General features: G+C 39.2%; 1 protein-coding gene across 2 annotated transcripts in view; it reads right to left on the reverse strand.

Annotated features, from left to right (window-relative positions):
• Nucleotides 1–228: 228 nt before the first annotated feature.
• APTX (aprataxin) overlaps nucleotides 229–12,806 on the reverse strand; it is a 55,446-nt gene continuing 42,868 nt past the window's right edge. Inside the window, exon 8 of one of the 2 annotated variants that reach the window (XM_047701048.1) lies at nucleotides 229–910. The gene's annotated coding sequence lies outside the window, so the exon portion shown is untranslated. Of the gene's footprint in view, nucleotides 911–10,842; nucleotides 11,753–12,806 lie in introns of those variants that run through there. The other variant, XM_047701049.1, reaches the window with a different exon arrangement.

Genomic DNA, 12,806 nt, shown 5'->3' on the forward strand with positions numbered 1-12,806 from the left:
CTTCCCTCTCTCTCTCTCTCTCTCTGCCTGCCTCTCCGTCTGCTTGTGATCTCTCTCTGTCAAATAAATAAATAAAATCTTTAAAAAAAAAAAAAAGGCATAAATGTACCAAAAGAAAATATGAAAACAGCAATGTCTGGGTGGCTCAGTTGGTTAAGCAACTGTCTTTGACTCAGGTCATGATCCCAGAGTCCTGGATTTGAGTCCCACATTGGGCTCCCAGCTCAGCAGGGAGTCTGCTTCTCCCTCTCACCCTCTCCCCTCTCATGCTCTCTCTCTCTGTTTCTCAAATAAATAAAATTTTTTTTTAAATAAAAGAAAATATGAGAGCATATGGATAAGGAAGGACTATTTAAGCAAAATATGAATTCCAGAAACAATGAATTTTTTTAAAAAAAGGAATGCATGTTTCAGTGACATAACAATTTTAAAGCTCTATATCATGAGATAGCATACACTAAATTAAAAGATTAAAAGATCTAAATTTGTAAAATATTTGCAATATAAGTAAAAAATAAGAAAGAGAAAGGCAACTCAATTTTTTTCATGTGCAAAAGAACATTGGCAGAGACTACAGAGACTGTTCGATATCTCCGATTTTCATTCTGTGCTGCTTCTGTACTAATAAAATTTTTAGTTGGATATAGATTTGCCCAAAATAAAGGTTATATTTCACAACCTCCCTTAAAGCTTGGTCACCTGTGGCTTGTGGCTGAATTCTGGCCATGGTAATACAAAAAGAAGAGTCATGAAGGAGATTCCAGGAAACTTCTTCAGAGAGTATTTGTGAGTCCTTAATCCCCTTCTTCATCTTTTCCTCCATCCTCCTGCCCAGAACACAAATGCTTCCATCTTGGACTTGAGGTAAAGATGAGGAGTTGGATTTGAACAGGAAGGAATTCCCTTTATCCTGTGGAAGAAAGTCAAGAATGGTATGTGTGTAGGTAAGTCACAATGAGGGGATGGAAAGTTGAACAAGATAATGCTTCACAGCTTCAATTTGTTTGAAGAAGCAGGAGAAAACCTAGCTAAGAGTAAGAGAAGGGAGAAATTAAGGAAAGTGGTATTGGCATGGCACTATTGTTGAAGACAATGAAGAAAGAACCTGAAAACAGCAATGCCACAGAATGGAAGGAGAGCCTGGCAAGAGTTTAAGGCCATAAATGTGTAGTGATAGCCATCTGTAAGGTTTATTATAAAGTCTACTGATTTTTTCCCCTAACCTTGATTAGCTAATCTTTTTTTTTTAAGATTTTATTTATTTATTTATTTATTTATTTATTTGAGAGAAGGCATGCACATGTGCAAGCAATGTGAGAAGCAGAGGGAGAGGGACAAGCAAACTCCGTGCTAAGCGTGGAACTCAACACAGGGCTTGATCTCACGACTCTTAAGATCATGACCTGAGCAGAAATCAAGAGTTGGAGGTTTAACTGACAAATCCTCCCAGGTGCCCCCGATCAGTTAATGTGAAGATAGGAGCAAAGAAAGCAAACTGAGGCATCAATTCAGTGTTAGGATATAGGACAGTGGGTTTAGCGTAGAAGTAAAAGGGGTAGTTGTGGGGAAATTATTTTAGAGAATCAAATATGAGGTTCATGGAGAAGAAAGCAAATCTAAGATGGGGATACTAAACTGGGAGGAAGTGAAAGGACCGAGAAACTGAAAATCTAGACAATGGTGAAAAACAGATATAGTGGAAATGAAGCTATGCAAAAGCAGGAGGCTGGAGTCAGGGATCAGGATACCTGAGTTTTACTCTATACTGGAGTGTTCTCTATATTTTATAGAGAATATTCTATATTGGATATTCTATAATGTTCTATATTCTATATTCTATAATGGAGATGAGAGAATGAATATTTATAATGGAGATGTTCTAGAAGAAGGCAAGTTTCAGAATATGACCACACAAAAGACAGGAAAAATATAACGCAGTGGTAAAAAGCATGGACTTTGAGCCAGGAAGAATTTTAGTTTTATTACTTACCTTCATTTAGCTTTGGTTTCTTCACCACACCTGTTCATTAGATTGTTGTGAGAATTAAAGGAAATTTTAATTTCTTTGAATTAAAGAGCTCTGTTCAGTGCCCAGCACATACTAAACTCTCAGTAACTGATAGTTTAAAAAAAAAAAAAAGGAGAAAAAAACACACACATCCCCTATTATTCTGTCTACCATTAATTAAGATGTACAACCCAGGGGCACCTGGGTGACTCAGTCAGTTAAGCATCCAACTCTTGGTTTCAGCTCAGGTCATGATCTCAGAGTCCTAAGGTCAAGTCCAGCATCTGGCTCTGCGCTCAGCATGGATTCTGCTTGACATTCTTTCCCCCTCGTTCTCCCTCCCCACCACTTGCTTGTACACTCATATGCGCACTTTCTCTCTCTAGAGCAAACAACAAACAAAACCTTTTTTAAAAAAGATGCACAGGGGCACCTGAGTGGCTCAGTGGGTTGAGGCCTCTGCCTTCGGCTCTGGTCGTGATCCCAGGGTTCTGGGATCAGGTCCCACCTCAGGCTCTCTGCTCGGTGGGGAGCCTACTCCCCCCCCCCCCCCGCTTCTCTGCCTACTTGTGATCTCTCTCTGTCAAATAAATAAATAAATAAAATCTTAAAAAAAAAAAAAAAGATGCACAACACATCATGTGGGTGGAAAAATGTAATACCTATAATACCGATGCTGATATTGCCTATGGGCAACAAACATTTCCAAATTTTAAGCAAATGCCTAACAGGAAAGAAGTGAAAAGCCTAATCCAGTTATAAGCTCTTCCTTTCCCTTCATTGTAAATGTCTAAGAAAAAAAATGTCTAAGAAAATGAGTACACACAATAGTGATTAGTATTCCAGCAATTAACAAGTCAGCAATTACAGCAAAACTCAACCCCATCAACTAAGCCAACATTTTGAAGAGGAAAGAAATATTTTTAAATGAAATATATTTTAAATGAAAAAGAACCTATTTCCAGATAACAAGTAAAAAATAATGGTAAGGGGCGCCTGGGTGGCTCAGTGGGTTAAGCCTCTGCCTTCAGCTCAGGTCATGATCTCAGGGTCCTGGGATTGAGGCCTGCATCGAGCTCTCTGCTTAGTGGGGAGCCTGCTTCCCTCTCTCTCTCTGCCTGCCTCTCTGCCTACCTGTGACCTCTCTCTCAAATAAATAAATAAAATCTTTAAAAAAAAAAAATGGTAAGTAAACAAAGAGCCAGTGTGCTTAGAGATAGCAGAATTTTTCCTGGTAAAGCTGAAAAGGAATGTCAGATTTACCTAGTGCAATCAGTATGTTCAACGTCAGAAAGCTTTCCCTACTCCATATGTCCTTATCACTCCTCCCCCCCTCTTCATCATATGAAGTGTGGGAAATGTATACCTATACATCAAAAATATTAAATAAATCAATTCACCAGAAGCCCTTACAGTGCAGCTGGAGACCAAGTATAACTGGGTCATGGGCTAAAGGAATGACTGCAGACTTGTTGTCTGTTACTTATGTGTGAGGGCACATGGTTTGATCTGTGACATAACAAACTCCATTTAACTCAAATGGCTTTAAACCACACAGCTGGAGGGCACTACCTGCTGTTCTCTGCCTGGCACATAGTAGGTACTCAACAAATATTAAAATCCATTGGTTCATTTATGTAGCCAACATCTTTTAAGTCCCTAATATGACTCAAACATTACTCTAGATATCAGAAATAGAGCAAACACATTTTTAAATTTTTTATTTATTTTGCTGTTTGCATATGAAAGTAATATATGATTACTGCAAAAAGTAAAACAATACAAAGAAATGTCAAATTTTCTTTGTGGTAAAATATGGAATCAACTATTTTAAATGTTCCATGAACATATGGGTAATAAAGTGTTTCTTCTCTATTCAAAGGAAGTACGGTCCTTTTCCTGTATTCAAGAGTGTATATGCACACTCGGGTGTATGCGCACACATGCACAAAGTTAACTTGTTACATTGTTCAATTCCTGTATGTCCTTACTTATTTTTTTAACTACTGGAGATGCCCAATTTTCATATGCACATACTAAAATCTCTTACTATAATTATTTTATCTCACTAGTCAATGAGAATTAAGGTTAAAGAATCATAAAACAATGAATCGAGATGCAAGAGCTAAAGTAACCCCTTTGTTAAGCACCACATGAATCAGAAAAACATTAAATGAATCTATCTATATTAGTAGAATGTCTGTAGCTAAATACATTGTGGATTAAATTATAAGATTTTTTTTTCAGAAAAATCCTTTTTCTGTTAACGTCAAATTAAATCCCTCAAGCATAAGCACTATATATCAGATCATTTACCTCTTCTGTGACTCATAATTATTCCCACTGGCTCATTTTTTTTTTTAAGATTTTATTTTTTTATTTGACAGACAGAGATCACAAGTAGGCAGAGAGGCAGGCAGAGAGAGAGGGGGAAGCAGGCTCCCCGCTGAGCAGAGAGCCTGATGCGGGGCTCAATCCCAGGACCCTGAGATCATGACCTGAGCTGAAGGCAGAGGCTTTAACCCACTGAGCCATCCAGGCGCCCCGCCACTGGCTCATTTTTAATGCTGGCTTTTGTATGGTTGAAAACGACTGTGCAATTAGGTTAATTTTGTTTCTGTTAAAAGGACAAAAATTCGGTTTCTCTCAAGAAACAGAAGCCATATGAATACAGTGATGAGAAAGTAAAAAAACAGTTCAGAAACACTTTTAACTGTAATACAAAGTCCTATTAGGCTAGCCAACAAACACGATTGTGAGAGAAGAGCCTGCCTGCATTGTCCATCTTTAAAGGTCCTTCACTTTTCTTTTGGACAACTCCTCTTCAGATCTTAAATAAGGAGAAGATAATGTGCAAAATACTATTATTTTATGTAGTCCCATCTAGAAAGCAATGAGCCACAGAAGGAGACGCCCAGCTGACAATCTATGCTATTAGTCACATTGGTTTAAAACCTCACAAGTTTTGTGAGGATAAAACAAAAAGAAAACCTTCCCATAAGAAAGAATCCAGAGGGTGGACACTATAATGACAAGTGTGTATAATTATATAAAATGTTCACTTTTCATACAGGCACAACAAATTTCATCTGCACCAGGCCAAATGGCAGCGAGTTTAATCTTGAAGTTGACTATAGCTCCAAACGCCAGTGAAGTGAATTCACCTAAAATCTTCAGATTACCGTCCCACTTAAAAACTTAATAGTTTAGGGTATCTGGATGGCTCAGTCATTAAGTGGCTACCTTCAGCTCAGGTCACGATCCTAGGGTTCCAGGATTGAGCCCTGTGTTGGGCTCCCTGCTCAGCAAGAAGCCTGCTTCTCCCTCTCCCACTCCCCCTGCTTATGTTTCCTCTCTCGCATTGTCTCTCTCTGTCAAATAAATAAATAAAGTCTTTTTTTAAAAAACGTAATAGTTGGGGCGCCTGGGTGGCTCAGTGGGTTAAGCCGCTGCCTTCGGCTCAGGTCATGATCTCGGAGTCCTGGGATCGAGCCCCGCATCGGGCTCTCTGCTCAGCGGGGAGCCTGCTTCCTCCTCTCTCTCTGCCTGCCTCTCTGCCTGCTTGTGATCTCTCTGTCAAATAAAAATCTTTAAAAAAAAAAAAGTAATAGTTTATTAATTAATGTGGAAACTATTGCTGTAAGCTCTTATCTTTAGAAGAGGGACTAAGTTATTTTTCTTGAAATTCTTCTGCATTAAAAATAACTTGTTTTGTCAAGGATGCCTTATTTGGTCCTAGGGTATATATATATTTGGCATCTACTAAAATGAGTATTTTAAGACTGTTCATTGTTGTATATAGTTCCTTTTGTCAGCAAGCAAACAAGAATCCCTACGAAGAGACTGAACCAATTCCACCAACAAGTTTCCTTCAAAAACAACTCTTAGCCATAATCATCATAGTTATTTAGTGACCATCTACCAAGCGTTCTACCCACATTACTTCATGTAACCCTGCAAGGTAGATGGTATCTCAGCTCTTTTATGAAGAGCTCTTTTATGAAGAGCTCAGCTCTTTTATTCTTTCTTTTAAGAAAGAATAACGTAACATGCCATAGGCATCTGAGTTACCACCTTCACCTCACCAGGCTTGGTCATTCTCAACTTGCCTGCTAACACACCTTGACTGAAATTCAAGGCTCAGGAACCAGTTTAAGGGAGATGTTATGTGTGGATACAGGAAGGGAACCTGGACATGGGGGAAGAGCTCTGTCTTCAGATTATCCAATCCCTCACCCCACCTTAATCTGTGTCAGAACCATGCTGAGTTGTAGATTCCTCAGCAAAGTGAAACTAAAGCCACCTACCCGATGGCCTTATTGCCAAGGCTGGTGGCTGGCAAAAATGGAGCCTCGATACAGTTGAGTTAGTGCCTCTATGGCCAGTGGACCATATTACTTAGGATCCAGCAGAAGTGAGGGGAAAAAAAAAATCTCATCTTGAGGGGACCAGTTTCTATCTCTCATGGCAAACTTAGCACGGGAACTCCTTTTGTCACCAAAGACCTCCATGTCCTCACTGCTTACCCACATGCCTGGGCAGCCTGAGGCTCTCTGTGCCCACCTCCTTCTCATGAATGAGTTCCCATCTCTTTCTCAAAAAGTAGATGCCACTCTGGTGTTCCTGCCACCACCAGTAACTGAAAAACAAACTCTTCCATTAGAGGACACTGTGCTCAGCAGGTCAGCCAGGCTCCTGGAAATGCAAACTGGAGTTTCAAAAGATGAAAAGATTCCTGGAGGATTTTGTGGTGTTTTGGAGAGTGCCTCTGCGCAGATCGCACACTGTGACGAGTTCTTCCCAAATTGTGACAATTCAATCACACCTTCTACAAAGAACTGACTTTTCACACTTAACCATTGGTGGTAGCTGCCCTTGTTCATTTTCCCCCAAATCTTGAAGAGAGTTTGGGATTATGATACCAAGACAAATGCATGGTTTTCTGACCATTCCTCCCATTCCATGGTGCCTGTGAACTGACAAACAGGCACAGAAAGGAGGTAAGGGAACTCTACTGATGGTTACACTGGAGTTGGAAAGTTTGGCACATAGAGCCCAGAGAATGCATCCCACCCCTCTCAGCCCCACAGGTGTCAGGGGGAAAAAAAACAAACAGTTGGACAGGAAGTAGTCTAAACTGCATGGCCTTCTGCTAGCAGTTTTATGCTTTTCCCTTTAAATTCTTTTCTTTAATCACAGATTCTCATTACAGGGATGGAGACATTGGGAAGGAAGGAAGAAAGAAAAACGTCATATAAAAAAAATTACCCCATCAGGTAATGCTTAAAAATCCTTTAACTAGATAGTCACATTCAAAAAATAAATAAATAAATGAGGAGCACCTTGGTGGCTCAGTCATTAAGCATCTGCCTTTGGCTCGAGTCATAGTCCTGGGGTCCTGGGATTGAGCTCCCAAGCCCCCACACCAGGCTCCCTGCTCAGCGGGAGGCCTGCTTCTCCCTCTCCCACTCCCCCTGCTTGTGTTCCCTCTCTCATTGTCTCTCTCTGTCAAATAAATAAATAAAATCTTTAAAAAAATAAATGAATGAATGGATGAATGAATGAATCTAGACACAGACTTTACACCTTTCACAAAAAAATTAATTCAAAGCAGATCACAGACCTATATGGAAAACACAAAACTATAAAACTCCTAGAAGACAACATGAGATAAAATCTAGTGACCTTGCATTTGGTGATGACTTTACAACACCAAAGGCATAATCCATGAAAAAAATAAGTTGTACTTCATTAAAACTAAAAATCCTTTAACTGGGGACAAAATTTTTTGTTGTATAAATAAAGTTGAAATGTGAATTCCTATCTTGAAAAGATAATGTTGAAGTTTAAAACCATACAAAATAGGGAAGCCTGGGTGGCTCAGTTGGTTAAGCATCTGACTCTTGGTCTCAGCTTAGGTCTTGATCTCAGGGTCATGAGTTCAAGCACACTGGGTCCCATACTAGGCATGGAGACCACTTTAAAAAATAAATAAATAAAATCATACCAAATGTAAAAGACTAATCGGGGCACCTGGCTGGTTCAGTTGGTAGAGGATGTGACTCTTGATCTTAGCATCATGAGTTTGAGCCCCATGCTGGGTGTACAGAGTACTTAAAAATAAAAAAACTTTAAAAAAATTTTTAAATAAATAAATAAAAGACTAATGGCAGATCCTTGTCCAGGTCATATTGTTTCATGGTTGTGGTACAGGTAAGAAGAAAAGAGATGAGAACACCCTAACACAATTACTCATTTGTAAGAGAACAGGAAAAAATATTTGTGAAACATACAAGGTACAAAACCTTATCCTAGGGATACCATGCCATTTCCACTTTACCATCTTGAACACATGCCTTCTCTTAGAGACACAAGGAAACCTGATGGTTCAGGTGTTGAAACTAGATTAAATATTTCCTTGTTATCAACAGCCAAGGCCATCTCCATAAGTCTCAGGTCCAACCCAGCATTCAATTCAAAATCTTTCATATTTTTGCTATTTAAAAAATTCAATTAATAAGAAGAAAAGAAATGTTTTAATAATAATGTATATGAACTCAGTATTTGACTCAAAAAATTTAGAAAATATAAAGAGAAAAGAAATAATGCAAAAACAAATTATAAAGAGAATCATGAAAGTAACAAATTCAAGAATTACTTTTTTGAAAAATAACAATAATAAATATAAGGAAACATCTAGCAAATGTAATCAGTAAAAGAAATACATAATGTAAAACATAAGAAACAGAATTAAGAACAGAAATCAAAACTTTAAAAAAAAAAAGTGAAGTATGTAGCATTTGCTCACATTTATCAAAAACCATTAAAGAGATCAAGTTCCTATCCAGGGAGAAAAACCCTTCTTCAAACTCCCCTCACTCATCGGCAGTTTTCCAGACGACTCTAAAGCTCTTACTTCCCAAATGCCTCAAAGTCTTCCCCAAATGTTTACCTCATGTATCTTTTTTTCATATTTCTCCTCCCTCCCTCTTTACCATGCAGGGTTATCATGGAGAAGTCAGATCACCTTTCCCATTACTTGAATGTTCTACCACAAAGGATATCCTGGGAACTGACCCAGGTCTTAACCATTCTCCCCGATTTTCTGGTCTCATTTGCTCCCTGCTCTTCTCCTGATACTTTATATCAGAAGTCTGGGTTCCAGGCCACAAAACTTTCACACATGAATCAATCTATAGAACTCACCCCAAACCCCATCCATCAAAAATGTTTCCTGGAGTCCAAGCAACATTGAAAAAGTAGCCCTCAGGGGTGTCTGGGTGGCTCAGGTCATGATCCCAGAGTCCTGGGATGGAGCCCCACGACAGGCCCTGGAGCCTGCTTCTCCCTCTTCCCCTCCTCCCCCCAATTATGCTCTCCATCTCACTCTCTAATAAATAGATAAAATCTTAAAAAAAAAAAAAAAAAGAGTAGCCCTCAGGATCTAAGAGTTTCATTCCAAGAATTCAAGGATGGCTCAATATTGGAACTTAATAGAACATGCCACATCAACATAACACTCAAGAGAAATTATGGGACCTCAGTGGCTGCTAAAACACATTTGAAAATACAGTTAAGTAGTTCTAGAACAACAATTTTGAACAAAATGTAGCTGACATCTCTGTGAAAGAGATAGAGATTAAGGTTGGGAGCAAACAGAAAATCTACTTTTCTAGATCTAGTAACAGGGAAATCAGATCCAAAACTTGAATTACCTTCATTTGTGTCATCCTCAGGCCCAAGTGAACCTGTTACAGCTTGGAATTTGGCCTTGCAGGATGTCTTTCTGCCTCTAAAGGGCTGGAGAACTGATCTGACTTATTAAAATTATTAGCCACTTTTTATCAGCTATTAATATAAGTAACTAATGTTGATTGCATTCCCTTGTGATCTATTACTTTAAAAAATAAAATCTGGGTTTTTTTTCACATTCCCAAACACATATTCACTGAAGCTAATTAGAAATCTGCACAATATAACAAAATTTAAATTACCTACCTTCTCACCATCCAAAACCAACCATTAATTAACATTTTGTGTATTTTCTCCAAGCATGAATTTGGGAATATAAACACTCTTGGTGTTTAATAAGGATATAAGTTTGTCATGGTATTATAATAATCACTTCTGTGTCCCAAACCCCTCAATGGGACACCAGAGGCTACTCGATTAAAGAGAATTAACAGATTCTCAGGGCAAGAGATTAAACACTTAGCTGCCCAAAGCACCAAGGGCATTAGATGCCTCTCCCTGGTAGTAAAGTGACTTTCTGTGTGTGGTTTGGAAAAAAAGCCCTACCAGATGGTTCAGAATAATCAGGGCCTATGGAATGCGTGCACGCGCGCGCACACACACACACACACACACACACGTACCAGTTGAGAACCTCTGCCCTAGGAAATTCATGGATAATTGGTATGTTGAAAATGTTTGGAGACAGGGTGCATAGCTTTCACCAAATTCTCTGAATCTGTGACTCCTTCAAAATGTCAGAAGTCCTGGCTTATAAAATTCTTTCCAGCTCTAATATTCTGGCCCTATTTGAGGCTGGGGGATTTATTCTGCCTGCTTAGAAGACAAAAGTCTCAGAAGAGCTGGAGGACAGAAGTGAAGCTGGGTTCTTCTATCACAGAGAGGTTTTGAGGGAAGCTGACCCATGGAAAATGCACATATAGCCCTTTACCGTATCTGTGTATCAGTTGTCTTGCTTTGACAGTGTTTCCTCTAATATCAAACCATCATAGACTTAACAACTATGTCAATGTAAAAATAACACCACTTTTCAGCTTCTCGGCCTTTTGGCTAAGATCAAGTGTAGTAAAATAACACCACTTTTCAAGGATATGTCCAGAAGTGTCTGCTCCCAGTGCTGCTCCCAGTTATACTTGTGATGTGAACAAGAGTTACTAATCTTGGGGTCAAATTAAGAAATGGGAGGAAATGAGCTATCGTATTTTCAAGGCCTACCATGCATTTGAAATTCCTCAAGACCCTCATTTGATAAATTTCAGACTCAGCTTTGAACCCTGGCTCTAGCTACTTTTAGAGTCTAACTTTGGGGCCAAACAGCCTCCCCTTAATAATCATGTATGTTTTGTATTCTTACCTATACCCTGGTTTTCTCTCAAACATCTCTTTTGATTAGGACATCAGTTAAACACACATCAGCCTTATTAAAAAAAAAAAACTTACATATTTTATTTTGAAGCACTGATTCTGAAACATAAAAAAATTAGGTGAAACTAAATTTTGGATTAGAAAACAGATTAAGAATTTAGTGTTCAAATGCTGCCATCTGGTGGCCAAAGATAGTAACCAAAAAAATAAGCCTCTCCTTGAAAATATATGGAATTACCCCAATAGTCCTAATTACCTAGTTTGCTAGCAAAGATTAAAATCTGGAATGTTATGTAGGAAAATATTATCTAGAACGTTATATGAGAAAATATTAACATGTTTATGTTCCCCTAATTCTGATCCATATGAGATACTGTGTCCATAAACAATGGCAACAAGGTTTATTAAATGTTTCTAAAAGCCAAAGATGCAGTCTCACCAGACACACTTGACAATTAAATTCAGCTGCAACAGAGAGGGTTGTTTTCTTCATGTTTTCAATGAAACATGAGGTCTCATCCACTCAAAATTTTATTGGGATCCTATTATGATCCAGGTACAATGAATTTCATTGAGTACTTGATGGAGAACCAAAAAAACAGCGTCTGTTCTAGAGAACTTCATGGTCTGGTGAAAAAAAAAAATGGGTTCCCAGAAGCCTGTAAGGTTTGGCATCTATGTGGGCTAAAAACCTGCCTGCAAGGTGCGCCTTTTCTCATTCACATTATCAGGACTACGGTCGATCAGCTTCTCAAACAGGTAATTCAGACAGGTATGCCTAAGAGGGTCTCTTCCCTAATGCCTGACCAGCCGGAGGGATCATATTTTAGTATTTGACCTATTTCCTATCCCCGTTCTGTCATGAACATTTTCTCTTTTCTGGGTTCTGGAAAGCAAAAATAAGTTTCTTTTCCCTAGTCATTGGGCAATTCTCTAGGTATTTAGTAACCCAGAGAATATTTGTGATAGTGAAATTCCTATCCATAGTGGATAAGAATCCAGCTGCTCAACTGGCTTTTCAGGCAGCCTTCGAGGTCCTCTCCTCTGCCTTGGCCCTGGCCTCCTATCTCCAGAATCCAGCCAAGGAAAGGGCAGCAAAGGTGACAGTCTACTGGTAACACACCAAGCAGATGCCCTAGGACGGCAACTCCAACCAGCATTTTAAGAGGACGTCCTATAGCTTTTGGGGACATTTCTGTAAAAGGTCCTTGGCCAGTAACTAATCATTAAATTTGAAAATACGATCCAGTTTTTCTTCCAATCAAGGCAAATACAGGTCAGCAGTGGGGGCAGTGGATTGTGTCAACTTTTCAACTTGTAGCTGCCACAAGTCCAAGACAGTTTGCCTCCTTTTTAGTCTTAGATCCGACGGCAACAGTGTGGGGCCAAAGAAGTTCCCAGCTATGGGAATTACGCATGCAGTCCAGGAGTGGTAAACAACGAGTGTTTTGCAAACTGCTCCTCCTCCTTCCGTGAAATTCTAGTGTGGCCCTCCACCCCTCACCTCAAAATGTCCTGTTACTTGAGATGGCCAGAGTATGCCATCCACCAGAGACAGTGATTATTCTAGAAATGATTATGTGACTTAAGCAAAGAAGTCAGGGTGCTTCCTGTGTTTTGGCAGAAATGTGGAGGGGGGGATGGATGGGGAGGATCAAGCTCAGCCTGCAGCCAGAAGCTA

Source organism: Lutra lutra, chromosome 13 (genome assembly GCF_902655055.1).
Source record: "Lutra lutra chromosome 13, mLutLut1.2, whole genome shotgun sequence".
Lineage (NCBI taxonomy): Eukaryota > Metazoa > Chordata > Mammalia > Carnivora > Mustelidae > Lutra > Lutra lutra.